Source organism: Hemiscyllium ocellatum, assembly GCF_020745735.1.
Source record: "Hemiscyllium ocellatum isolate sHemOce1 chromosome 27 unlocalized genomic scaffold, sHemOce1.pat.X.cur. SUPER_27_unloc_3, whole genome shotgun sequence".
Classification (NCBI taxonomy): Eukaryota; Metazoa; Chordata; class Chondrichthyes; order Orectolobiformes; family Hemiscylliidae; genus Hemiscyllium; species Hemiscyllium ocellatum.
Genome location: NW_026867498.1, coordinates 1,926,164 through 1,941,265, shown reverse-complemented (window position 1 = coordinate 1,941,265; position 15,102 = coordinate 1,926,164). Strand labels below are relative to the sequence as shown.

The 15,102-nt window shown below is 47.8% G+C and overlaps 1 pseudogene; it reads left to right on the top strand.

Annotated features, from left to right (window-relative positions):
• The window catches only part of LOC132808008 (zinc finger protein 850-like), a 62,714-nt pseudogene that overhangs the window by 34,980 nt on the left and 12,632 nt on the right, over positions 1 to 15,102 (top strand).

Genomic DNA, 15,102 nt, shown 5'->3' with positions numbered 1-15,102 from the left:
GAAAACTCAACGTTGAGTCCTTCGGGCTGCAGGCTGCCCGGAAGATGAGGTGTTGTCCCTCCAATTTGCGGTTAGATTCGTTGTGGCAATGGAGGAGGCCAAAGATAGTCATGTCAGAAACGGGGTGGGAAGGAAATTGGAATGGGTGGTTACTGAGAGGTCTGGTCGCCCTCTGCGGGCACAGCTGTGATACTCGGCGAATCGTTCCCCAAGTTTGCACTCGCTCTCCGATATAGAGAAGACCACAATGGCAAATGCAGTACCACAATATGAAGTTATAGCCTTGGCTGTGGAAAAAAACCGCAGAAAGGAAGTGCATTGTTTAAATGGAGATGTATTTGAATGTGGAGAAAGTGAGAACTGCAGATGCTGGAAATCAGGGTCAAACATTGTGGTACTGGAAGAGCACGGGAGGTTAGGCAGCATCTTAGGAGCAGGAGTGTTGACGTTTTGGACATGAGCCCTTTATCAGGAATGATGTGTGGATGGACAAAGAGGCCTCAGTGTCCTACTCCAGTCACTGCCAGTTGTCAGACAGATGTAGGAAGCAATCGGCAAGGCAAGCGTTATATTAGCAAGAGGAATTGAGTTCACAAGTGGGATGTCTTCCTGCAGTTAGGGTGTCATTGAGTATATTCAAGGCTGAGTTCATCTGATTTTTGAACAAAGAAGTGGATGTTTGTGGGGGAAGGCGAGAACATGGTTTAAGACCAGTATAGAATGGTTCCAGAGTCATACAGCACAGAAACAGACCCTTTAGTCCAACCTGTCATAGAGATATACAACATGGAAACAGACCATTTGGTCAAACTCATCCATGGTGGGACCAACAATCTGGTCCCACCTGTCAGCATCTGGTGCACATCCCTCAAAATCCTTCCCATTCATATACCCAGCCAGATGCCTTTTAAATATTGCAATTGTACTAACCTCCACCTCCGACAGCTCATTCCAAACATGTACCACCCTCAGTGTGAAAAGGTTGCTCTTCAGATCTCTTCTGTATCTTTCTCCCCTCACTCTAAACCTATGCCCTCTTGTTCTGGACCCACCCCTTCCTGGGAAAAGACCTTGGCTATTTATCCTATTCATGCCCTTCATAATTTTGTAAACCTCTATAAGGTTACTCCTTAGTCTCCAACGCTCCAGGGAAAACAGCCCTAGCCTCCAAATAGAACAAATCCTCCAACCCTGGCAACATCCTTGTAAATTTTTATGAACCCTTTCAAGTTTCACAACATCTTACTGATAGTAAGGAAACCAGAATTGCACACAATATTCCAAATGTGGCCTAACCAATGTCCTGTACAGCCACAACATAACTTCCCAAATCCTAAACTCAGAGGATTGGGAGAGTTTTCAAAACCTACAAAAGACAACTGGGAAAGAATGGAGGACAAACGAAACCTTCGAGGGTCAGCTTGGAGGCATCAAGGTCTCAGGACAGGGGGTGGGGATGATCCCAGCTATGGGCCACATGCCAGCAAATGGGACTAGATTAATTTAGGATATCTGCTCAGTACAATTGTGTTGGACAGAAGGGTCTGTTTCTGTGCTATGTATCTCTATGACTCTGGCATTTGCCAGAGTCAGGAGGTTCACTTTCTCTCTACTTTCAATGTTAATGCCTTGATGTCTCATTTTGCTCCCACCTTCCTGGGGTCGTTAACCATTTTGTGCCTGGTCCTTCCTCAAGAAGCTGCGTGGCAGGTTCACCCTGAATTGACACTTTCTTTTTGCTTCCCAAAATCAGACCTGCTCACTCTCAGCAGGATCCCAGTGTTGGGAAAGATATTAACTTTCAGGTGGAGGTATTCAAAATTCAGAGAGATGTCAGTCTTGACATTTTTGCTTTTCTGTCCCTGTAAGATCCTGAATCAGCACCTTCAGGGGAATTAGTTAGAGCGGAGTGAGAACAGAGGGGGAGAGAGAGTGGGATGGTGCTTTCAATTTTGTGGAATAACAAAAGAAAAGAATTGCTTGTTCAGAATTTCTACCCTGCACTGACAGTGATGACTTTTGTAATCTATTCCGACAGAATTTTTGAAGATTTGAAGAGGGAAGTTTTAAAATCAACAGATGAAGGGCTCATAACCGAAACATTGACCCTCCTGCTCCTCGGATGCTGCCTGACTCCCCTGTGCTTTTCCAGTACCACATTTTTCGACTGACTCTCCAGCATCTCCGGTCCTCACTTTGTCAATGTCTAACAGTCACTCAGTCCACTGGGGCCAGCAAAGATTTTCGCCGTGATTTCTGTGAGAGGGATCAACGCTTTTTGGTTCCTGTCTATGTTTTCAGTATTAGTGGGACTGGATGAGAGACCCCACTGTTGCAGCGCACTGTGTGTGGAGCCTGAAACAGTTATACAGCCTGGGAAGGGGATTTCACGGCAGGGAGGGGCTCTACACGTGTTTGTGTGCAGCTGAAGCTTTGGCCATGGAGAAACCCGAGGAATCCCGCCCTGTGGAGAAACCGTGGAAGTGTGGGGACTGTGGGAAAGGCTTCCGTGTCCCATCTGCCCTGGAGATTCATCGGCGCCGTCACACCGGGGAGAGGCCATTCCCCTGCACCGACTGCGGGAAGGCCTTCAGACATTCCTCCCACCTGCTGGCCCACCAGCGGGACCACACGGGGGAAAGGCCCTTCAGTTGCCCCGAGTGCGGGAAGGCCTTCGTGTTTTTCTCCACCCTGCTGAGGCACCAGCGGGTCCACACAGGAGAGAGGCCGTTCAGCTGCCCAGAGTGTGGGAAGGCCTTCAGGGATTCCTCCATCCTGCTGGCCCACCAGCGCGTCCACACGGGGCAGAGGCCCTTCAGCTGCCCAGAGTGTGGGAAGGGATTCAGCACATCCTCCGCCCTGCTGAAGCACCAGCGGGTCCACACCGAGGAGAGGCCGTACATCTGCTCTCAGTGCGGGAAGGGCTTCAGCAGATCCTCCACCCTGCTGACCCACCAGCGGGTCCACACCGAGGAGAGGCCGTATACCTGCTCTGAGTGCGGGAAGGCCTTTACCCGGTCCTCCACCCTGATGAGGCACCAGCGGGTCCACACCGGGGAGAGGCCCTTCAGCTGCCCCGAGTGCGGGAAGGCCTTCAGCAGGTCTTCCTCCCTGCTGACCCACCAGCGGATCCACACCGGGGAGAAGCCGTACATCTGCTCTCAGTGCGGGAAGGGCTTCACCCGCTCCTCCCACCTGCGGAGACACCAGCGAGTTCACGTCCCGTTGCAGGGAGATTGAAGGAGTGACGGCCGAGTCCCATTGTCAATTGGAATATCAACCCAGTTCCGGGGACTCCCGGGTTCGAATCCCGCCACGACAGATGGCAGAATTGGAATTCGGTCAGAAATGTGGAATTCGGAATCTGACGATGAGACCATTTCAGGGAGGGGGTGGTAGGGGGAGAAAGCCCCCATCTGATTCCCTCACTCCCTTGTTAGGGAAGGGAACCGCCATTGTGGGAAAGGATACACTAAAGCCGTTCCAGCTGCATCCTTTACCCGGTCTGGCCTACACGTGACTCCAGACCCACAGCAGTCTGGTTGACTCTACACTGCCCCTTCCTGGCAAAGGAGCGGGGAGAAACTTACTTGGAGACAGGGTATGGGTTGAAATTGCTGAGTGAGGCAATACTTCCTCCGGGTTACGGCTGTACCAAGGATCCAATTTCAAAGGGACAGCTTGGTGCTGACCAATAGTAAAGGCAGTGAGGTGGGGGGGGGGGGGGGGGTGGTGCGTGGGGGGAACAGGAGAGGTGTGGTGTGTGCACTTTCACCTTGAGCTGTTCAAAAAGCAACTACTTTTTCTCTGCCTCTTTGCTGGGGGGATCTGAAGCTGTAACAAAGTTGGGTTGCAATAAAGGTTACCTGAACTTACCACCAGGCTCAGACTCTCATTGAAAGCTTTGAGCTCCAAGAGGTTTTTGTTTTAAAGCTGCTCATTCTTTTCAGCCTCCTGCACTAAGTTTAGAACATAGAACAATCCAGCGCAGAACAGACCCTTCGGCCCTCGATGTTGCGCTGACCTGTGAACTATTCTCAGCTCGTTCCCCTACACTATCCCAAAATCATCCATGCACTTATCTAAGGATTGTTTAAATCTCCCTAATGTGGCTGAGTTGACTACCTTAGCAGGTAGGGCATTCCACACCCTTACCACTCTCTGTGTAAAGACCTTGCCTCTAACATCTGTCTTAAATCCATCACCCCTCAATTTGTAGTTATGCCCCCTCATACAAGCTAACGTAATCATCCTAGGAAAAAGTCTTTCTCTGTCGACCCTATCAAATCCTCTGATCATCTTTTATGTCTCTATCAAATCCCCCCTTAACCGCCTTCTTTCCAATGAGAAAAGACCCAAGTCTCTCAGCTCGAAATGTCGACTCTCTTGCTCCTTGGATGCTGCCTGACCTGCTGCGCTTTTCCAGCAACACATTTTCAGCTCATCAATATATAAAGCCTCATGGAACAGCGTCATAAGACACAGAACTTATATCAAAAGATCAGTGTCATGCAACTGGTCGAATATATTGAACAAACTTAGATAGTCTTCATCTCTTAGAATGGGTGCAGGCTTTGGTTCATTAATATGTAACAATGTTCTTGAGATGACATCAGGTTTCATAAAAGAAAGGCATCTCCGTTCAGACAATGCATTAAAGGTGTGAGATTTGAATCTGTCAGTATTCCAATCTTGAATCAGACTGGTTCTGTTTCCAAAGTCGGAATTTGTAAAATATTACATGCATTGACTGCCTGCAGATTGTGTGCTTTTTGAACAAAATTGAATGTATCTGCAAATATAATTCTGCCAATACAATTTCACCCCAAAGAGTAGTGTGTGTGTGTGTGTGCATGAGAGAGTGAGAGTGTGTGCATGTGAGTTTGTGTGTGAGTGTGCGCAGAAGTGTGTGTGTGCATGCTTGGGAACGTGAGAGTGTGATGGAGTATGAGGCTGTGTTATAGGTGACTTCTGTCTAGGTATTCTAAATCTCCGGAGAATAGTCCCTGACACTCGGCTTACTACTCAACACTAGGGCTATGGTTCAGATCAACCGGGTTCTGCCTCCACACTCTGCTGACCGCGGACTGTCCTTTAACCCTTGACTTCTGTGTGGCAGACGAACCGCTCCAACACACAGTCTAAGGGAGACTGTCCACAAGGTCCCGTCCTAGGAGGCGAACTCCAAGCTGTCAGCACCAGCCCTTATCCCCGTCGGCTACCGCTATCCCGTGGCAAATCGAAATGCTGCGAGACACACAAATGAAGCAACGAATGTTTATTCAAACTTGCAAGTTTGGGTGTCTTCCAAAAGAAAAAGGGAAGGTCCGTGCCGAAAGATTTACAGCAGTAATATTTATACATTATTTTTACATCTGAAAAGGTTAGTAACAATTCCATTGGTTAAAACATTTCACGCTTCTCTCTGCCAATTCTTTGATTAAACATTATATTGTTTTTAACAATTCTGCTGGTTAAAGCATTTCTTGGTTATCTGTATGTTTCTAATGTTATAAAGGGCTTCTATTGTATCTTGCCCTCTGTGTCTTAATCATTACATCATTTTAACAATTCTGCTGGCTAAAGCATTCCTTGGTATCTTGCCCAAGGTTACCTAACTTCATAGCAGCCTAGTTTTAATTAATAACTTATGTCAATTTTATGCAAGGTCACAATCCGCCATGTTCTTGACATAACAGTTCCTTCTGACTTCTTTCATGTTCCCAAGCAGGCCTGCTTGCATTTTAGTCTCATAATTAGCCCTTACTCATTCATCCTTAGTTTTAGTACAGAAATTACCTCATCCATACCAAGAGAGTGTGTGAGTGTGTGTGTGTGAGAGTGTGTGTGTATGTGTGAGAGAGTGAATGTGTGTGAGAGAGTGTGTGTGTGAGCGTGTGTGTGTGTGTGTGAGAGAGATAGAGAGAGTGTGTGAAACTGCAGAAATTACATTACCCATATCAGCTGCGAGTGTGAGAGTGTTGAGGGGTGTGTGTGTGTCTGTCTGAGCGAGAGAGTATGTGTGTGAGAGAGAAGCTCATTAAAAGCAAAGGGTTGCATTTTTGCCAATACAAGGACTTGTACAGATAATGATCGGACCATGAGTCGTGTTATGGAACAGACAGACATGGGGCTGGGGTGTTCAGGTACATAGTTCTTTGGAGGTTGCATCACTGGTAGACAGGGTGGTTAAGGCGGCGTTTTGCAACATTGTCTTCATTGTTCACACCACTGAGGAGAGGGGTTGGGACATCATGTTGAGGTTGTACAGGATGTTGGTGAGGCCACTTTCAGAGTACTGAGTACAGTTCTGGTGGCCCTGTAATAGGAAGAATACTGTTAGAGAGGGTTTAATAAAGATTTACCAGGATGTTGTAAGGACTGGAGGGTTTGAGTTAGAAGGAGAGGCTGGGACTTTATTCACTGGAGCACAGGAAGTTGCGGGGTGACCTCATTGAGATTGATAAAATCATGAGGAGTGGAGGTAAGGTGAATAGCAAATGGCTCTTGCTTAGCGTAGGGGAACTCAAAACTAGGGGGGCATTTTTTAATGTGAGGAGAGAGATTTAAAAGGAAGCAGAGGGGCAACATTTTGAAAGAGGGTGAGTTGCATGTGGAATGAACTTGCTGAGGATGTGGTCGATGCAGGTACAGTGACAACATTGAAACAGCATTTGGATGGGTACATGAATAGAAAGGTTTAGAGGGAAATGGGACAAATGCAGGCAAGTGGGATGTGGGAATATGTGTTTAAATGGAGCGGTGAGCTTTCCCAATGTAGACAGGGCTCCTCGAAACGTGGCAGTGTCCCCCCCCTGCAGCTGCAGAGCGAGACAGGAGAGTTTGTTTTTGTGAATGAGCAGTTGTAGCGCGAGGTGGCTGTTGCTTGGTGACGGTGAGGCTCCCCGGCCCCGCCCATCCCCCCGTGCAGACGTCACGCGGGGGCGAAGGCGGTTGGGAGGAGAAGTCGCTCGAGCGAGGAAGCGGCGGGAGGGCGGCCGTTAGGAAAATGGCGCCGTGCGGCCCGGGGCAGACACCCGGCACTGGCCGCCGCCTTCCTGGCGCAGCTGCTGTGTCACGGCCACACCGGCCGGCTGTACAGCAGCCAGGAGCCGGTGAACATTCTGGAGGCGGATGGGGTTAAGGACCTGCTTGGGAACTGGTCGGGCGCCTGGGTGGTGGAGTTCTACTGGTCGTGGGGCGGCCCCTGTGTCAACTATGGGGCCACCTGGAAGGTACTGGGCCCGGGAGGTGAAAGGTGAGGCAGGTTGTGGGGGGGACGGAGGGGAAGGAATGTGGGGCCTGTCCTGTCATAGTCACATTTTACACTCACTTTCCATCTGCTTTTACTGGCGCTTGTGCTGTTTACCCCTCACTGTGTGTTTAATCCTTGTGCTGTTTACCCCTCACTGTGTTTTTAATCCTTGTGCTGTTTACACCTCACTGTGTTTTTAATCCTTGCGCTGTTTACTCTTTGCTGTTACTTGAGCAATTGCTGAGGGTAGTGTGTAAATACTAGTGAAGGATACTATGCACCAGCATGTACATGTTCCTCAGTCATTGAAGGGGCAGGACCTGTTGAGAATGGTTAGTAAAGCTGGTTGTGCACTAAGCCTTGTTAACATGGATATAGTTTGTTCATTGAAAAAGTTGACTTTTTATTATTTAGAGTCAGATGTACAGCACGGAAACACACCCATTGAGTCCAACTTGTCCACGCCAACCAGATATCCTACATTAATCTAGTCCCCTTTGCCAGCACTATATCCCTCTAAACCATTCCTATTCATATACCCATTCAGATACCTTTTAAAGGCTGTAATTATACCGGCCTCCACCACTTCCTCTGGCAGCTCACTCCATACCTGCACCAACCTCTGCATGGAAACATTGCCCTTCAGGTACCTTTCGTATCTTTGTGGCCTCACCTGAAACCCATGTCCTCTAGTTGTGAAGGTCACCCCAACACGGAGGAAAAGACTTAAAAACATTGCTTTTGCATTTGTCTGGCTGCTCAATCAAATATCGAGCCACATGGGGGAAACCAAATATCGCTCTGCCCTTTTTGATCTCCAATAGACATTTGGAAACTTAAAATCTGTCAATAACACCAGCATTGCTGCAGAGCATACTGTGTACACTCCTCAGTGTCAACAAGCAGCGCACATGTTTGCCAATGTCACCAAAACATTGGGCGTGTTCCTCAATGTCGGCAGAAAAGTGGCGAAACCGACTTTTGCTGGACAAATAAGGATCACTGGAGGACCGGAAGGAGACTTGTCCTCCTGCCATTCGGAGCTCCCCTATTGGTGAATGCGGAAGTTGGGCCATGAGGTTCTGAAGCTCCTGCCCCTCCTCTCTCTCAATGAACATTGAGCTTCACTCAGACTGCAGCTTCCTTCCTCTGTCCAACATCTGTGTGTACAGCATTCTCTTTTCTCACCCCCTTTTCCATTTACGTTTCATTCTGGGGTTCAATTGTTGACTTGGAGCAACTAACAGGAATGGGAGTGAATCCAGCGAGGGGACAGACTCTGGAAAAGTTAGCCCAAGCCTTTGTCTCAATTGGCAAAATAGACAGGCAGGAGACTGGAAGAACGCAGCAAGCCAGGCAGTATCAGGAGGTGGAGAAGTTGAGGTGTCTGGTGTAACCCTTGTTCAGGATTGGGGTGTGTATAGGCAGAGCTGTGGAACAAGGGTGTGCTGGGGGCAGGGTGATGAAGTGGGGATTGGTGGAGACAGGTAGAGGGTACAATAGACAATAGGTGCAGGAGTCAGCTCTTCTGCCCTTCGAGCCAGCACCACCATTCATTATGATCATGGCTGATCATCCTCAATCAGTATCCTGTTCCTGCCTTATCCCCATAACCTGGTTGGTGAATGGGAGGAAGGAATCTAGTTGGCAGGGAAGAGTGGAAGGGGCTGGGAAGTGAGTTGGGGGATGGGATGGGAGATTATTTGAAATTGGAGAACTCCGTGTCGAGTCCTCCGGGCTGTGGACTGCTCAGACAAGATGAGGTTTTGTTCCTCCAATTTGTCAGAAGGGGAGTGGGAAGGGGCATTAAAATGGGTGGAGACTGGGAAGTCCGCTCAGCCTCTGCGGACCCAGCTGTGATGCTCGGCAAACCATTCCCCAAGTTTACGCTCGGTCTTCCTGATGTAGAGACGACCACAACTGGCAAAGCACAGTGGGTCGAGCAGTAGGACAGTCGTATTTTGGGGCACAAGCTCTTCATCAGGAATGATGCGTGGATGTTCAGAGGGGCATCAGTGTCCTTCTGTGCCAGTTGTCAGACAGGTGCAGCAGGAATGAGCAAGGCAAGTGGTGTATTAGCAAGAGGAATTAAGTTCAGAAGTGGGAATGTCTTCCAGCAGTTAGAGGGTCATTTAATACATTCAAGGCTGAGTTCACATGATTTTTATGTGGATGCTTGTGGGGGAAGGCAAGAAAATGGTTTTAAGACCAGTATCCAGTTTTAAGACAGTTCCAGAGTCAGACAGCACAGAAACACACCCTTCAGTCCAACTAGTCAATGCTGACTATGTTCTCAAACTAAACCAGTCCCACCTGCCAGTGTTTTGGCCCATATCCCTCCAAACCTTTCCTATTCATGACATTACTGTACCTGCATCCACCACTTCCTCTCGACATTTAGTCCTCACGTGAACCACTCTGTGTAAAAAAAATGGTGCCCTTCTTTTAAAAATCTCTTTCTCCCGTCACTGTCAAAATTTGCTCCCTAATCTTAAAACCCCAACCCTCAGGGAAGGACACCCTTCGTTCACCTCATCTCTCCCCTCATGATTTTATACACGTTGATAAGGTCACATCTCCACTTCCAATGCTCCAGTGAAAAAGTCCCAGCCCATCCACCTAGATGAAGGTAGAATCCTGTCCCTCAGGATTCCCTCCAACAATGTGCCCACCACTGATGTCAGGCACACTGGTCTATAGTTCCCTGGCTTGTCCTTACCACCCTTCTTAAACTGTGGCACCACATGAGCCAACCTCCAGTCTTCTGGCACCTCACCTGACATGCACAGTATGCTCTATGGAGGTGCTGTTTTTCATTGATTTAAAGTGTCCAAATGCCACAATTTCTCCCCCACTCACTTGACATAACCGTGCAGGCTCCTCGCTATTTGATGTTCATGTTACTTAGAGCCCTCATGATTATATCAATCTCAATGAGGTCACCCCTCAACCTCCTGTGCTCCAGTGAAGACAGTCTCAGCTTCTCCTTATAACTCAAACCCTCCAGTCCTGGCAACATCCTGGTAAATCTTTACTGAACCCTCTGTAATAGTATTCTTCCTATTTCAGGGCCACCAGAAGCCTTCTCAGTACTCGACAAGTGACTTCACCAACATCCTGTACAACTTCAACATGATATCCCAACTCCTTTATTCAATGGTGTGAACAATTAAGGTAAGTGTGCTGAATGCTTAACATCAATCTACATTTGTCAACATATCATATCAGTTGCATGACACTGTGACCTTTTGCTCTTAACTCTGCGTCTTATGATCCTGCTTCACAGCTACCCGCTGAAGGAGCAGCGCTCCGAAAGCTAGTGCTTCCAAATAAAACTGTTGGACTATAACCCGGTGTTGTGATTTTTAAACCTAGTCCCACCTAGTCCAACAGCAGCACCTCCACCTCCTTTCTCACGAACACAGCCCATATCTCCCGGTACTGCCAGTAAACTGCAGATGAAACGATGCAGTGCCTGCACTCCTGAAAAGTTTATAATTTCTAACGAAACCAGCTACTCATTCACTGCTCCATCTGATACACAACATTGGAAACTTAGTGCAGGAGGCTGCAAGAAATGAGCAGCTTTAAAACAAAAACCGCTTGGAGCTTTCAATGAGAGCCTGAGCCCAGCAGTACGTTCTGGTTACCTTTATTGTGGCCCAACATTGTTACAGCTTCAGATGCCCCCAGCAAAAGGGCAGAGAAAGAGTAGCTGTGTTTTAGACAGCTCAACAACAGGGGCAGGTGCAAAGGGCAGGGCAAGGCCAACAGCAGGCCCCCGCACTACGCCTGCATTGCCTTGCACAGTTTACAAAACTCCCTTCCCCTTCAGAGACTCCCCACAGTGTGGAAGCAGGTCACTCGACCCAAACACTACACACCGATCCTCCAAAGGGTAACCCACCGTGCAATTCCCCAACCCCTATTGCTCAACATTTACCCCTGACTAATGCACCTAACCTGCACATCCCTGGGCACTATGGGTATTTTAGTACTGTCAATCCACCTGAACCTGGACAACTCGTATATGCCGACCAGATATCCCAACCCAATCCAGTCGCACCTGCCAGCACGGGGCCCATATCCCCCCAGTTGCCTTTTAAATGTTGCAATTGTACCAGCCTCCACCACTTCCTCTGGCAGCTCATTCCATACACATACCACCCTCTAAATGGAAAGGTTGCCCTTTAGGTCTCTTTCATATCTTTCCCCTCTCACCCTAAACCTATGACCTCTAGTTCTGGACTCTCCCATCCCAGGGAAAAGACTTTGTCTATCTATCCTATCCATGTCCCTCATGATTTTATAAACCTCTATAAGGTCACCCCTCAGCCTCTGACGCTCCAGGGAAAACAGCCCCAGCCTGTTCTGTCTCTCCCTATAGCTCAAATCCTCCAGTCTTGGCAACATCCTTGTAAATGTTTTTAGATTAGATTAGATTACTTACAGCGTGGAAACAGGCCCTTCGGCCCAACAAGTCCACACCGACCCATCGAAGCGTATACCACCCAGACCCATACTCCGGGGGTTTGCAAGGACTGCCACAAACACTACGTAGGACAAACAGGAAGAAAGTTAGCCACCAGGATACACGAACACCAGCTAGCCACAAAAAGACACGACCCTCTATCCCTCGTAGCCCTACATACGGATGAAAAAAACCACCACTTCGACTGGGACAACATCTGTCCTGGGACAGGTTAAGCAAAGACATGCCAGAGAATTCCTAGAGGCCTGGTACTCCAACCACAACGCCATAAACACACACACAGATCTCGATACCATCTATCAACCCCTCAGAAAATGACATCACCACAAACCCCAGGAACCCTATCCAGGACAAACATATAAATAGAAAGCAGGAGACAACAGCTTCGCTTCACTTAGAAGTCGCCACTGATGATGTTACCTAGCCAGGTAATGAAATGTTTGGATATCAAACCTACAGCTCAGCGAGCAAACCTACACCCTAAACCTCAACCTGAGCTACAAACCTTCACAAACCTTGCAAAGTAGAATGTATTTGCAAACAGCATACTGCAAATACAAACTCACCCCCATGGATGATCTATCTCGTGTGTGCATGAGATAGAGAAACAGTCTATTTCCCTGTTGTTTATCTCTATTTGATAACAAATGCTTTATTTCTGTTGGTGTAAATGTTGTTGTAATTCATAGCTGGATAGGAGTAAGGGTGACAGAATTCCTCAAGTCGGGCACTGTAAGATTCCTGGGAGACCCCTATTTCTGGTTTACTTCCTCATGAACAAACATTAAGCACGTGCACCTATTTATTTATGATTTTGTTTCATTTTTCTGCTATGACTACACCTTGTATTAGGATAGTTGACAGGCTGGGAGATTGTGACTTGGGTCTTGATTGAATATTTTATCGTTTCAGAAGTTATAAAAGGCGGGGTCAAAGCTTGAGCAGAAATCCAGCAGAGCTGAGAACAGACCGACATCTTAGTCTGTGGGAACAGGGAGATCAACAGAGGATAGAGAAATCAGGACCTGAAACCAGACCAGCCTGTGATCAGTGCTTTGATTAGCAGCATCCTTCTACATCAGTCAATGCCAGTTGTCAGACAGGTGCAGCAAGGCAAGTGGTATATTAGCAGGCTGGACTGAGATTAGAAGTGGGGATGTCTTCCTGCAGTTAGGGGCTCATTGAATTTATTCAAGGTTGAGTTCATCTGAATTTTGAACAATAATGTTTGGATTTTTATGTTGTGTGCATGAGGGTTTTTTGTGGTTTGTGTTGGATGCAGGTACAGGAACCACATTTAAAGTGGAAGGCAAGAAAATGGTTTTAAGACCACGACAGAACAGTTATGGTCAGACAGCACAGAAACGGACCCTTCAGTCCAACTATTCCACGCTGACTATGTTCTCAAACTAAACTAGTGCCACTTGTCAATGTTTTGCCCATATACCTCCACACCTTCCCGATTCATGTACTTATCCACATGTCTTTTAAACGTTGCATCTGAACATGCATCCACCACTTCCTCTTTACATTCACTCAATACATGAAACACACTGTTTATAAACAAACTTTTCCCGATTCTGTCCATTCCATGGAATCATTCTCTTTCCTTTCAGTTGCTGCAAGTCATAAATTGAAGCCCAGAATGAAAAAAATGGAAAAGGAGTTGTGAAGAGAGTACCTTACTCACAGATGGTTGACAGAGTAAGGAGGTTGCAGTCTGGAGCAAACCCGAAATGTCGATTTTCCTGCTCCTCGGACGCTGCCTGACCTGCAGTGCTTTGCCAGCACCACTCTAATCTTGACCCTGATCTCCAGCATCTGCAGTTCTCACTTTCTCCTGTAAGAAATCAGCAGTTTTAAACCAAAAACCTGTTGCAGTTTAAAGCTGTCATTGAGAGTCTGAGCTCAGTGTGAAGTTCAGGTAATCTTTATTGTGACCCTACTTTGTTACAGCTTCAGAATCTCCCAGCAGAAAGGCGGAGAAAAAGTAGCAATTTTTTTAACAACAGCTCAAGGTCAAAGTGCAACCCCTCACTTTCTTCATTATTGGTCACCACTGAGTTGTCCCTTTGTAATTGGATCCTTGATATAGCCTTAACCTGGAGGAAGTATTGCCTCACTCAGCAATTTCAACCTGTATCCAAGTAAGTTGGATGAGCAGCGTAGAGTCAACCAGACTACTGTGGGTCTGGAGTCACGTGTAGGCCAGACCGGGTAAAGGATGCAGCTGGGACGACTGCTCTAATAACTGCTCAAGTCTTCCCTAAAAAAGAACTGAGTGAATCAGATGGGGGTTTTCTTCCACCCCCACCCCACCGACAATGGTTTCACCGTTAGCTTCTGAACTCCAGATTTCTGACCAAATTCCAATTCCACCATCTGTCGCGGTGGGAATCGAACTCGGGAGCCACTGGAACTGGGTTGATAGTCCAGTTGGTAAAGACACTCGGCCATCTTTCTTTCAATCCCCCTGCAATGCCAAGTGATCCCGCTGGGAGGTCAGCAAGGAGTCGGCCTGGGTAAAGGCCTTCCCGCACTCGGGGCAGCTTAAGGGCCTCTCCCCCCATGTGGATCCACTGGTGGGTCTGGAGGTTGGAGGAATTGCTGAAGCCCTTCCCACAGTCACGGCAGGGGAACGGCCTCTCCCTAGTGTGACTGCGCCAATGGGTCCCCAGGGCAGACGGGAAACAAGCCTTTCCCACAGTCGCCACACTTCCATGGTTTCTCCACAGGGCGGGATTCCTCGGGTTTCTCCATGGCCGAAGCTTCAGCCCCACACAAACGCATGTGGAGCTTCTCTCCACTGTGAATTCCTCTTTCCAAACCGTATAGCTGTTACACGCTCCTCACTCAGTGCACTGCAACAGTAGGGTCTCTCATCCAGTCCCACTGATGCTGAAAACGTACCCAAACAGGAACCAAAAAGCTTTGCTCCTTCTCACAGAATCATAATTGAAAACTGTTGCGGTCCCGATGGATTGAATGACTGTCAGACATGGACGTCAAAGTAAGGACTGCAGACGCTGGAGAGTCAGAGTCCGTTAGTGCGGCGCTGGAAAAGCACAGCAGGTCAGGCAGCATCCGAGAAGCAGGACAGTCGACGTTTTGGGCGTAAGGCCTTCATCTGTTGATTTTGAAACTTCCATCTTCAGATTCTGAAATGTAAAAAGAGATTACAAAAGTCATCACTGTCAGTGCAGGGTAGAAATTCTGAACAAGGAATTCTACATTCTGCGGAATATTCTTTTCTTTTGTTATTCCACAAAATTGAAAGCACCATCCCACTCTCTCTTCCCCTCTGTTCTCACTCTGATCTAACTCATTCCCCTGAAGGTGCTGATTCAGGATCTTC